This window comes from Acomys russatus, chromosome 1 (assembly GCF_903995435.1).
Source record: "Acomys russatus chromosome 1, mAcoRus1.1, whole genome shotgun sequence".
NCBI lineage: Eukaryota > Metazoa > Chordata > Mammalia > Rodentia > Muridae > Acomys > Acomys russatus.
The window spans coordinates 13,329,314-13,340,663 of NC_067137.1; the positions used below are offsets into that span (position 1 = coordinate 13,329,314).

Consider the following 11,350-nt stretch of genomic DNA (forward strand, 5'->3'; position numbering starts at 1 on the left):
TATTGTGGACCATGTTGGTGCCTCATGCCCAAGGAGGTCAGAAGAGAACATCAGATCCCCTGGGGGGGGGAATATATATATATAGTTTGTTTGGATGGATGGATGGATTTTTGTTTTGAGACCTCCTACTACAGCTCATGCTGGAAGTCACTATGTAACCCAGGCTAGCCTGGAACTCTTGCCTACATTGAATGAGATCCTAAATGTTGGATAGGATCCTTTGAGAGCATTCATGTCTTTCATGGCTCTTCATGGGCTTGCAGGGAGCTGGAGTCCTAGAAGACCAGACTCCAAAGTCAGCCGAAGCCAGCAGCTTCTAATTTCATTGTCTCGCAGCCGTGGGGAATGACAAGCAGGACAGTAGAAGGACAGACAAGGTTTAGTAGAAAAAAAACCTCTGCGGTTTAGAGGGAAGTAGAGAGGGAGTTGTCAAATAGCACTCATTGGAAGCACTTTCATGTGTTAAAAATGTGCCTGATTGGCTCTATGTGTGTAAACCAGGCATCGATTTGGGATAAGCCTGATTGGCTAGTCTGAATGTGAGCAGAGAATACTGATTGGACAGTGTGTCATATGACTGCCTATAAGCAGAGACTTCACAAAGCAGGGTGAAAAAAGTAATCAAAAAGTTCTACAAAGTGAGTCCAGGATAGCCAGGACTATAAGAGTAACCCTGTCTCAAAAAATAAATAAATAAATAAATAAATAAATAAATAAAAGTTCTGAACTGGGCAGGAAGAGGAGAGGGGCATGACCCAACATAGGAAGTTTAAAAAAAAAAAAAAAAAGACCAGTGATGAGCTGACATCTTGATGAGTCAGGGCTTTTAGGGTTCTTTTTTTTTTTTTTTCTCTTAAGGCATTTATTTATTAATTCGTTCTCTGCCAGAATTTCACATTAGCTTAAAATTCAATTCAGTCTTTACATTTCTCTGAGGCTGTCACTTCATGTACTATAAAGCCCCTTCTCCATCAGTCAGTGTGACCAGCATCCACAGGAAGAGTCCCATGTTGGCCTCTCTGTTCCCCTGGTGAACCAACTAGATGTTAATACTGCTCTGCTACAAGGCAACAGCTCCTAACTCAAACGCATCTGAAAAGGTGAGACTTCTGCAGAGTGCACTTTGTAGAAGAGGTACTTTTTGCTTATGAAAAGAAACCAGTGAATCCTCTAAGAATAATAAAAGGGAGTATTTAACAGTTAAGCACATGATTTGGAGTGAAGACTTCAGATGTTGCTCTGCTGGTCCAGGCTCTTAATGCTCTTCTTGTTCCTCTTGTAGGCCCCCTTCATCAGGTATCACGAAGCCTTCATCTGTGGCATAAAGAATATCTACAATTCTCTGTAGTACAGGGTCGTTTTTCCCCTCATTCTCCTGGCAAATCAGTTCAACGTTCCTTAGCTTTCCGAAGTAGAAGTCTCTCCCCTTCTCCAAGTCTTCAACAGTAAGCTTCAATACTTTGACCTGTTGCATCAGTTCTGCTGCTTCAGCGTCCCCATTGTCCACACCAGGATTCTTCCGCACCATTCCTGGGCGGGCCTTAGGAGCGGCAGTGGGTCTCTGTGTTGCAACGGGTCTCTGTGGAGCTGCAGTGCCGGAGCCGAGAGGTTTCTTCGGTTTACTCAGAGCTGGAGCGACAAGAGAAGGAGTCACTGCAGTTTCTCGACCTTGTCTGGCAGCTACAGGGTCATACTCTTTTCCATCATAATTTGCATCAAAAAACTTCTTGAGCCATTGAACAAATTCAAAATTGTCCTGAAAATTTCCTTTTACTAATTTATCCACAGGAATAATTTTGTCAACACCCATCCTCTTGAAACCTGCTTGTAGTATTTTGAAGATCTGGATATATTCGTGTTCTAGCTTAGCTTGAAATTTCACTTTCTTCAAGGCAATGGAGCCAGGAAAGAGCATGTCCATAAACTGACAGTATGCAGCCCCTGAACACAACTGTTCTATCTTGGTCAGATTCAACCGTAGAGATTCATTGATCCAAGCCAGCATGTCATGTTGACTTAGGTTGTCACTGGTGACTGACATTGACTACACATTGACTGCCATCTTCGGCTCTGAGGGAACCCGCGTCCACTGTCCGCGCGCCTGGCTCCGGTTCCGTCTTCTGGGTTTTAGTTTCTTGATGGTCTTAGAGTTGACTGCTGGTTCCACAGACACATTGTATTTTCGTTTATGCCTGCAACCCTGCCTGCCTGCCTGCCAAAAGTGCTGCCCTGCTCCTAACCACTGTCAGTGACCCACCTTGCCAAGCAGGATTGTCAATATTCACAACTGTTTGGGGCTGGTGAGATGAGTCTCTGGCTAAAGACACTTGCCACCAAGCCTGTCAACCTAAGTTTGATCTCTGCAATCACTCTGGTAGAAGAAGAGAATGGTTCCACTTGAATATACAGTCACATGAAATAAATAATTTGTAAGAAAATCAAATATTGGGCTGGAGAGATGGCTCAGAGGCTAAGAGCATTGGCTGCACTTAACCAGAGGACTCAAGTTCAATTCCCAGCACCCACATGACAGCTCATATCTGTTTGTCATTCCAGTTCCAGGGCTTTTGACATTCTCACACACACACATACATTCAGGTAAAATACCAATGAACATACAAAATAAGAAAAGAAAATCAAATAGTAGACAGGTGTGGTGGTGTGTGTCTTTAATCCCAATGCCCAGAGGCAGCCACACCTCAGGCAGCCTGAGTCCCATACCAGCCAGGGCTATAGAGTGAGACCCTGTCTCAAAATGAAAAACGGAAGGAAATTTACATGTGGAATGTGAACTTGTTTTATAAATAAATAAACAAATAGCCTAAAACATATATGTATGCATACACACTTTATTTTCTTAAGAGGCGTCTCATGGTGGGTGTCTCAGCACTTCAGTTTTAGCACTTTCATGCCCATGCCACATGTCATCCTGTTTACGAAGCACTGTCTGACACTTAGGACCATCTACACGTGAGGTAGGATGGCCGCTATTAGACAATAGTTAAAAACATTATTAGGGTGTTTTGCAAAGGAAGAAACTAAAGCTTATGTGGTTGTGTCATATCTGAGCCTTATTTGGAACTTTATGCACTGGCCGAAATCCCTGGGTTCCTGCCACAATGCAGCACTGCTTGCTTTTCCTCCTGAGATGATGAAAAGTCAGTCAGTCATAGAGCAGTCTCCTGAGTGAGCAGTATTTACAAGTACAAATTTAGAAAAGTGTTTGGATGTGGTGCTTCAGAACGTGGAGTCTGGAAACACTACCTCTCAACGTGAACTCGAATGGGGCTACTAAAAATATCTGTACCTCAATTTACTTAGCTGTAGGGGACAAATATTGAAAGTACATAGGGATTTTGCAAATTACAGATTAATTGAAGCATGTTAAATATTTGATACGGTTCCTGGATCATAAATAATTATCTTTCAAATGAAACGTATTATTGTGCTGGCAAGTTAATTTTTCGACTTCAGCTGTGCTAATTAGCTCTGAGATATTTTAAGTAACAATGCCTGTGTGGTATTACACAGACTTAAAACTGTACAAATTAGTGGCTGAAACTCATTTCACCATCCCCAGTTTGCTCTCGCCAGTTATGAAACATTATCTTTGTGTTATCTGATCAAGGGTCAAACCTCAGAGTCTAAATAATTACCCGAAAGTCGAAACTTAACACTGCAGCCTGTATCTACCCAGCATCACCCTAGTCTAAAATTCACAAGGACTTCAATATAATTGCAACGGGCTTCTGCTCTTTGCAAAATAATATGTATCTCTTCCTTGTCCCAGAGCATTTAATCTTTAGAACATAATGTAGACACCAAATCTGCCCGCCCCCCCCGAGGAAAAAAAGAACCCAGGAAAGAGTGTGTGTGGAGTACACAACCAGGCAAACAGTGAACCTTTGGGCATCAAAAAGTATGGTGGGAGGGCTGGGCACATACCTTAGCAATAGAGCTCTTGTCTAGCAGACCCAAGTCCCTGGGGTTCATCCCCAGTACTAGAAAGAAAAGAAGTGGGAGCGGGGGCTAAGGAGGTAGCTCTTAGAGTGCCTGCCTTCACGCATGCTAGGGTTCAAAGCCTGGGTTCAAATCCAGTACTGCATAAAACCAGGTATGGTGACACATGCCTATAATGTCAGCATTTGGGCAGTAGAGGCAGGAGAATCAGAAGTTCAAGGTCCTTTTCTCTACATCGTGAGTTAGAGGCCAGCCTGAGACACATCAGACTTTGTCTATTTAAAAAAAAAAAAAAAAAAGTATGGTGCCACAAAGGAGTCAGCAGGTTGAATTTCCAAACTCTGAGACTCAAGATGGGAGGCTAGGGAAAGGAGAAAGGTAAAGTGAAGAAAGGTGGAGTAGATGTTAGACGGGTGATGGAAATTCCCCATTTTTGTAACCCAATATTATAATTAATTGAAGCAAAGCATTGTATTGTGGTTTGAATAAAAATGGCCTCATAGGCTCCTATATTTGAATACTTACTTACCAGGGAGTGACACCATTTGAAAGGATTAGAAGGATTAGGAGAGACCTCATTAGAGGTCGGTAGGGGTGCGCTTTGTAGTTTCAAAAGCCCATGCCAAGCCTGGTCTCTCTCTCTCTCTCTCTCCTTTCAGATCAAGGATGTACTTCTCAGCTACTGTTCCAGCGCCTGCCTGCATACCAGCAGGTTCCCTACCATGATAAGAATGGATTAAGCCTCCGAAACTATAAGCCAGCCTCCAACTAAAACTTTTCTTTGATGACTTCTCTTGGCTGTGGTGCTCTTTCACAGCAATAGAACACTAAGACAAATCTGAAGTGTCTCCTGAAGGCTCATGTGTTCTTACACCTGGTCCCCAACTGCTGGTTGCTGGCTTGGGAAGTTGTGAAAGCACTAGGACTTTGGACTAGCTAGCAGAAGTAGGTCACTGGGTGCAGGCTTTGAGAGAGAGAGCTGCCTCTGGTTCCAGCCTAAGCTTTGTGCTTCTTCATCCACAGAGATGTGAGGAACCTCCACCACATATCAGGCCACTGGGAACCATACCGTGGCTTCAAGATAAACCGACACCATGAGCTAAAGTAAATTGTTGCTCCCTTAACTTGCTTCCATTGTGTATCTAGTCATGGTGACAGGAACATTAACACACAAGGATTATCTAAACCAGTGGTTCCCAAGTATCAGCGGACATCTGAAATACCTGGATGGGGTGGGGCTGAAGCTCAGTTGGCAGAGTGCTTGCCTGGTATGCACACAGCCCTGGATTAAATCCTCGTGGTGGCTCAATACCTGTAAGCCCAACACTCAGAAGGAGGTGGGTGCAGGAGTATTAGAAGTTCTGATTAGCTTTGGCTACAAAATAAGTTTGAGCCCAGCCTGGGCTATATGAAACTCTGTCTCAAAATAAGAAAAAAAACAACAACAACAAAAAAAAAAAAAAAAAAAAAAAACAAAACACCATCAACAACCACAACAAACAACAACAAAACCCCAACCAACCAACTAACCAAAAAACTTTCTTTTTTCTTTTTCTTTTTTTTTTTCCTTTATAAGCTCCCCCCTCCCAATCCTTATAATTTGTGATTTAGAAGATCTGAAGGAAGGGTCTGAGAATTTGTCTTTCCATCTCATCTAATCTCAGACCATTTGAGGACCTTCTTTTGTTGTTGTTTTGTCTTTTTTTTTTTTTTTAAAGAAGGAGTCTCTATGTATTACATATTATTCATAATAGCCAGAACCTGGAAGCAGCCTAAATGTCCCCCAGTCAAAGAATAGGTAAAGAAACTGTGGTACATTTACACTATGGAATACTACTCAGCTATTAGAAACAAGGAAATCCTGAAATTTACGGACAAATAGATGGAACTAGAAATGATCATACTGAGTGAGTTAACCCAGACTCAGAAAGACTCACATGGTATATACTCACTTACAATTGGACACTAGCCCAACAGGGATAGCCTCTGAAAGTCTTCACTTACCAGGAGATTGGGATAGATGCAAGGACTTCCTACTGGGACTCTAGGTGAGAGAAGCATGGGAGAATGGGGAATAGAAGGATCCAGAGGGTCCTAGAAACCTATAAGAAGAACATCATGACGGGCAACTCTGGGCCCAGGGGGTTCTGTTCAAACTACTGCACCAACCCCTACTCAGATCTAGCCAAGGGACAGGACAGTATCTACAGTTATGTAGAGATCGGGGACTGACTCTGACATGAACTCTGGTGTCCCATATTTGACCACTCCCCCTTGGTGGGGAAGCCTGGTAGCACTCAGAGAAAGAATAGGAAGGCTACCAAGATGAGACTTGATAGGTTGTGACCTTATGGTGGGGGAGGGGGTCCCCTTCTGTCACAGACCTAGGGGAGGGGAATAGGGTAAAAGAGAGAGGGAGGGAGGGAGGACTGGGAGGAGACAAGGGGATAACAATTGAGATGTAATCTGAGTAAATTAATAACCCCCCCGCCCAAAGAAAAGGGTCTCTATTTGTAGCACTTTTTACATCTGGTGCTGGATATGTAAACCAGGTTGGTTTGGAACGCACAGAGATCTTCCTGTTTAGGATTAAAAGGGTGTGCCACCGTGCCGGGCTTTGGGGGCCTTCTGACCTAACAATCAGGTGATAAGTTCTCAGGATCAGCATTATTCATTTCACAGTCTTTAAACATTTTTTTTTTTAATCCAAGTGAATAATAGTGGTAGAAATGACCATCAACCCTTTCTAAGTCCGCAGACTGCCCACATTGCTAGCCGCTCCTGGAATCACGTGACCTACAGTGGGGACGCTCACCCTGAAATGCCAGCTAGGACTTTAGGAGGCCTGACATAGTTCATTCTACTTCTACTGTTAGCAAGTTTGCTTGGCTTTTCTTTAGATTCTCCCCTCTACTTACAAAAACCAAGGTTCCCTTTCTTTGGTTTTCTCAGGGCGTGGTTTCATGTAGCCTGGGCTTGAACTCACTGAACGTGTTAGAGGATAACTTTGAACTCTAAGGCTCCGGCTTCCAGCTTCCGGTGAGATTGTACTGACTTCCCGCTAATCTGTGTCTGTGGCATTAGGGTGAACCCAGGGCTCTGCAAAGGCTCCGCAAAGGCTCCACTAACTGACTTATTTGCTTTTCAGACAAGGTTTTGTACAGCCCAGGCCGTTTTCACACTCACTACGTAATTGAGGATGGCCTTGAACTTCTGATCCTCCTGACTCCCCTTCTTAAGTGATAGGATGACAGGAGTGTACCACCATGCCTGCCTAAGATAAGAGTCTTGAATTAAGCTTTTCTGGAGGCCTGATTGCAGAGGGCTACAGAGCTGTAAGATATTAGGGAGAAATTATTGTGTCCTGTAGGAGTTTGCTTTTCCCTCCTACCTTCTTGTCTTTCTTTCTTTTGGTTTTTTTTTTCAGGGTTCACATCAAACCTAGGGCCTCATACATGTGAGGCAAACACTCTATCGCTGAGCCATATCCCCAGTTCCTACAGTTGGGTTTTTATGGGCTTTAGTGGGAGGGAAGAGGAAGATCGGGTCTTGCTGTGTAGCCCAGTTGTCCTCAAACTCACTGTGTAGCCCAGGCTGACCTGGAATCATGTCTATCTTCCTGCCCCAACCACTTGAGTGTTGGGATTACAGACATGAGTCACCATGCCAAGGCTTTTTTTTTTTTTTTTTTTTAGCACTATAGCCCAGGCTAACCTTGAACTACTGGCAATCCCACAATCCCACTGCCTCAGCTCTGAGCATTAGGATTTACAGGGTCATGCTGAAGTTTTGACATCAGAAAATAGCAATGGAAAGGTACCATCTCTAGTGGAAAGTGATTTACATCTGTTCTTTTTCTAAAAAGATGCCTGTCTTAGCAATATAGATATAAAAATAATTGGAAAGGTCAATATTCTAAGACAAGTTTAAAAATCAATATTGCTGCAGCCACTCTTATTTCTGGAGCACTCAGGGTCACTGTGCTCTGCAGAAATAGGCTCATCCAGTGCTTTCAAACTTTTACTAGATAGAAAACCACAAACCAATGCAGTAAAATTCTTTGTGCACTTATAAGGTAGATTAAGGGAGACCCTGTTAGGAAACATAAGTCCTTTTACCATGCATGCTCTATAAAGAACAGCTAGGGTTAGTGACATGGCTCAGTAGGTAAAGGTGCTTGCTGCCAAGCCTGACAACTAGGGTTTGATCCTTGGAACCCCTAAAGTAGAAGGAGAGAGCTGACTCCTGCAGGATGTCCTCTGACCATCACAAGTGGATCATGGCACCACACCCCCATCACATGCTAAAAGTAAAGTCAAAACAACAACAAAACTTAGATGGATGTGTTGGTCATTGCCTGTAATCCCAGCACTGAGAAGGTAGAATAAAAAGTCAGAAGTTCAAAGTCATTCTTGGCCACATAGTAAGTTGGAGGCCAGCCTGAACTATTACTATTTGTTTACTGTTTCAATAAACAAACAAACACAAGTATTTATATTGCACACAACACAGTACACCTGTATGTATGTATGTATGTATGTATGTATGTATGTATCTATCTATCTATCTATCTATCTATCTATCTATCTATCTATGGGGAGCAGGGTCTCATTCTTTAGGCTGACCTAGAACTCACTATTTAGCCCAGGCTGGTCTTAGACTTGCAGCAATCCTCCTACCTCTACCTCTCAACCAGTGGGACAGTGTCTAGGCTTGAGCCACCGTGCCCAGCTGCCACACAGCTCTAACAGGGCCTGGGCTTCTCTCCCTGCAGAATCTTCACTCTTACTTTGAGACCATTCAGGGAAATAAGTCAAGATGGAGGTCCAATGCACATCATCAAAAGGGTGCCTCAGAGGCTACCAGTACAGCACCTAGCCGCTGTTTACATGAATCTCATTGAAGACCCCCTTCAGAGCTAGGTGGTTTTTGTAGTAGCATTGAAAGTCAGGGCTCTGTGAGGCCCATTAATGGAAAATTATTCACTTCTGGTTTGGGGTGGAGACAGAAGAGTTAATCCAGTTGGACAAGTTGGTCACCTGGCTAAAGGACCATCTCTCAGGAAATAGAGTTGCCTTCCTAAAGAGCTTGGGGGAAACAAGTGTTTCTCTAATGAGATAATTTGCTTTCCCCTGTGAGACAGCCACCCTTGGGGCATCACTGCAGAGGCAGCTCTCCCACCCCCATCCACCCCAAGGTTTCTGCTAGGTCTTTCAAAAGCTCCCAGAGCCCAGGGATGCTTTTCCTGGTACTTTGGGCTTCTTTGTCATTTCTCTGAAGCTCTGCACCCTACCATTTGGTCATGCAGATGTTTGTCCACTGTGCAGCTGACCGACCGCCGTCTCTTAACATTGCAGCTTAAGCCAAGTCGTGGCTTTCTCTTGCTCTGTTCTCTATTCCCCACTCCTTAGCAGCCACCAAGATTTCCAGCTTGCTTGTCTTATGGTTCTTCTTTTTCTTTTCTTTTCTTTTTGTTTTGTTTTGAGACAGGGTTTATCTTGTACCCCTGGCTATTCTGGAACTTTCGCTGCAAACCAGGTTGGCCTCTGCCTCCCGAGTGCTGGGATTATAGTTTTGCCTCATCAGCACCAGGCCTGTTGGTTTCCTTTTCAACTAATAAAAATTGTCTTTGTGATTTCTTCAGAGCCAAGTCTTAATTTCTTTTATTAACATAACTAAGAACACTGAGAGGGGACTCCAATTTCCGTAGTAACATGTGACACCCTGGGTAGGGCTCCCCACAATTTCTCATAACAGTGTGACGGTGTCTCACGATTATAATCCCAGCACTCTGGAGACTGAGGAGAGAGAATCAACTAGGAATTTGAGACAGTGTGGGCTGCATCGTGAGTTTCAGGCCAGACTCTGTCTCAGAAAGAAAGAGGATACTGTATTTTTCAGACCATAAGAGACACTCCCCCCCCCCCCAAAAAAGGGGTAGGGTGGGGAGTTAAGGTGTTCCTTATGGTCTGATTGCTGCCTTTACTGTTTTTCTGGTTTTACTGCTCTAAAAACTGGGTGTGTCTTATGGTCAGGTGCGTCTTATAGTCCAAAAAATACAGTAACAGAAAGAAGAAAAAGAAAACAAGCTTCCCTCAATGAGAGAAAGAGAGATATCTTGATGGACACACAATGCCAAAGATAACTCCCCCAAAGAAAGCGCTCACTGGAGTGAAGGGAAGTCAACAACACAGGCATAAATACCAACCACATGCTCATATTTAATCAGTGAAGTGAGAATCTCCAAAGAAATTAGAGGCCAGTGAAGCACACAAAGGGAAGAAGGATAAAGGTGAGGAATAGGGGAAGACGTCCCAGAGGTAGCCGTATGGGCAGCGTCGGGAGCAGGACGGCCTGGGCAGCCTGAAACCTCCTTCCTTCTGGTAGGAGGGAAGGAACAGACCCGGAGAAACACAGCTAGCTTTCCTTTTGTTTGTGTGACAAGTAGACTCTATATATCACACTTTTAGTAAAGTGATAGGGCTGAAATTATGCTGTGCTGGGCCAAGTGTTCCGATACAGTCTTATCCTATGTCTCCAACCATGCTGTTTTCCTCTTGCCCCCTCCCTGCTTGATGCCAGAGAAAATAGTCTTTGGTTACTGCCATGGCAATGGCTTAAAGAGTCAGAGAGAGAAGATACAGCTCTCAAGCGGGTGACCCAGCATTCTTATCTTAGAGGCTCCAGCTTTTCTCTCCCAGGGGGCTAGAAGTACCAGTGGTTCTCAACTCTAGTTGGAAAGCTGGCTTTAGTCCAAACTCCCAAGTCAGATGTGTCAGGTTTGGAACCCACAGGGGAAAGTGTGCATCACCTTTGACTGGCTGGATTTCAGGATAATGACCACAGAGAAGGACACAATTGAAGCAGGCCCAAATACGCAGCAGCACGCACATTTATTTACTTATTTGGGTTCAAGGCACTGTAGTCATAGTTCACAATTTAGAGTTTTCATAAAACTACAGAAGTTGGATACTTCTGTACACACAACCTATAGTGCCAGAATTTGAAAGTCTAACGCATGATAGCAGGTTCAGGTCAATCCAGGCTCTGTAGTGAGTTTTAAGAACATCCTAGGACCAAGGAACTAAGCTGTCAGAACTCTATTTTTTAAGTGTTCGTTCATTGGCTTGGTTTTTGTGAGGCTTTGTTTTTGTTTGTTTTCCTCCTTGAAAGAGGTAGTAAAGTCACTGAGCAATGCTCAGTCTTCTGACAGTCTACAACAAACACTATGATACAAAATTAAGATACCTAATTACTGATACAAATTCAGTGTATCCAGTGTTAAGAATGGTGTTTGGGCTCCCCAGTCTGTGAAAGCACTGTACAGGATCCTCCCACCCATGCCGTCCTCCTGACAGAGGCTTAGATCCAGGGTGCCCCTGCAGCCACC

General features: G+C 43.8%; 1 pseudogene; it reads right to left on the reverse strand.

Moving 5' to 3' along the window:
• Nucleotides 1-908: 908 nt before the first annotated feature.
• On the reverse strand, nt 909-2,062 carry LOC127195714 (microtubule-associated protein RP/EB family member 1-like; annotated as a pseudogene).
• Nucleotides 2,063-11,350: the final 9,288 nt, after the last annotated feature.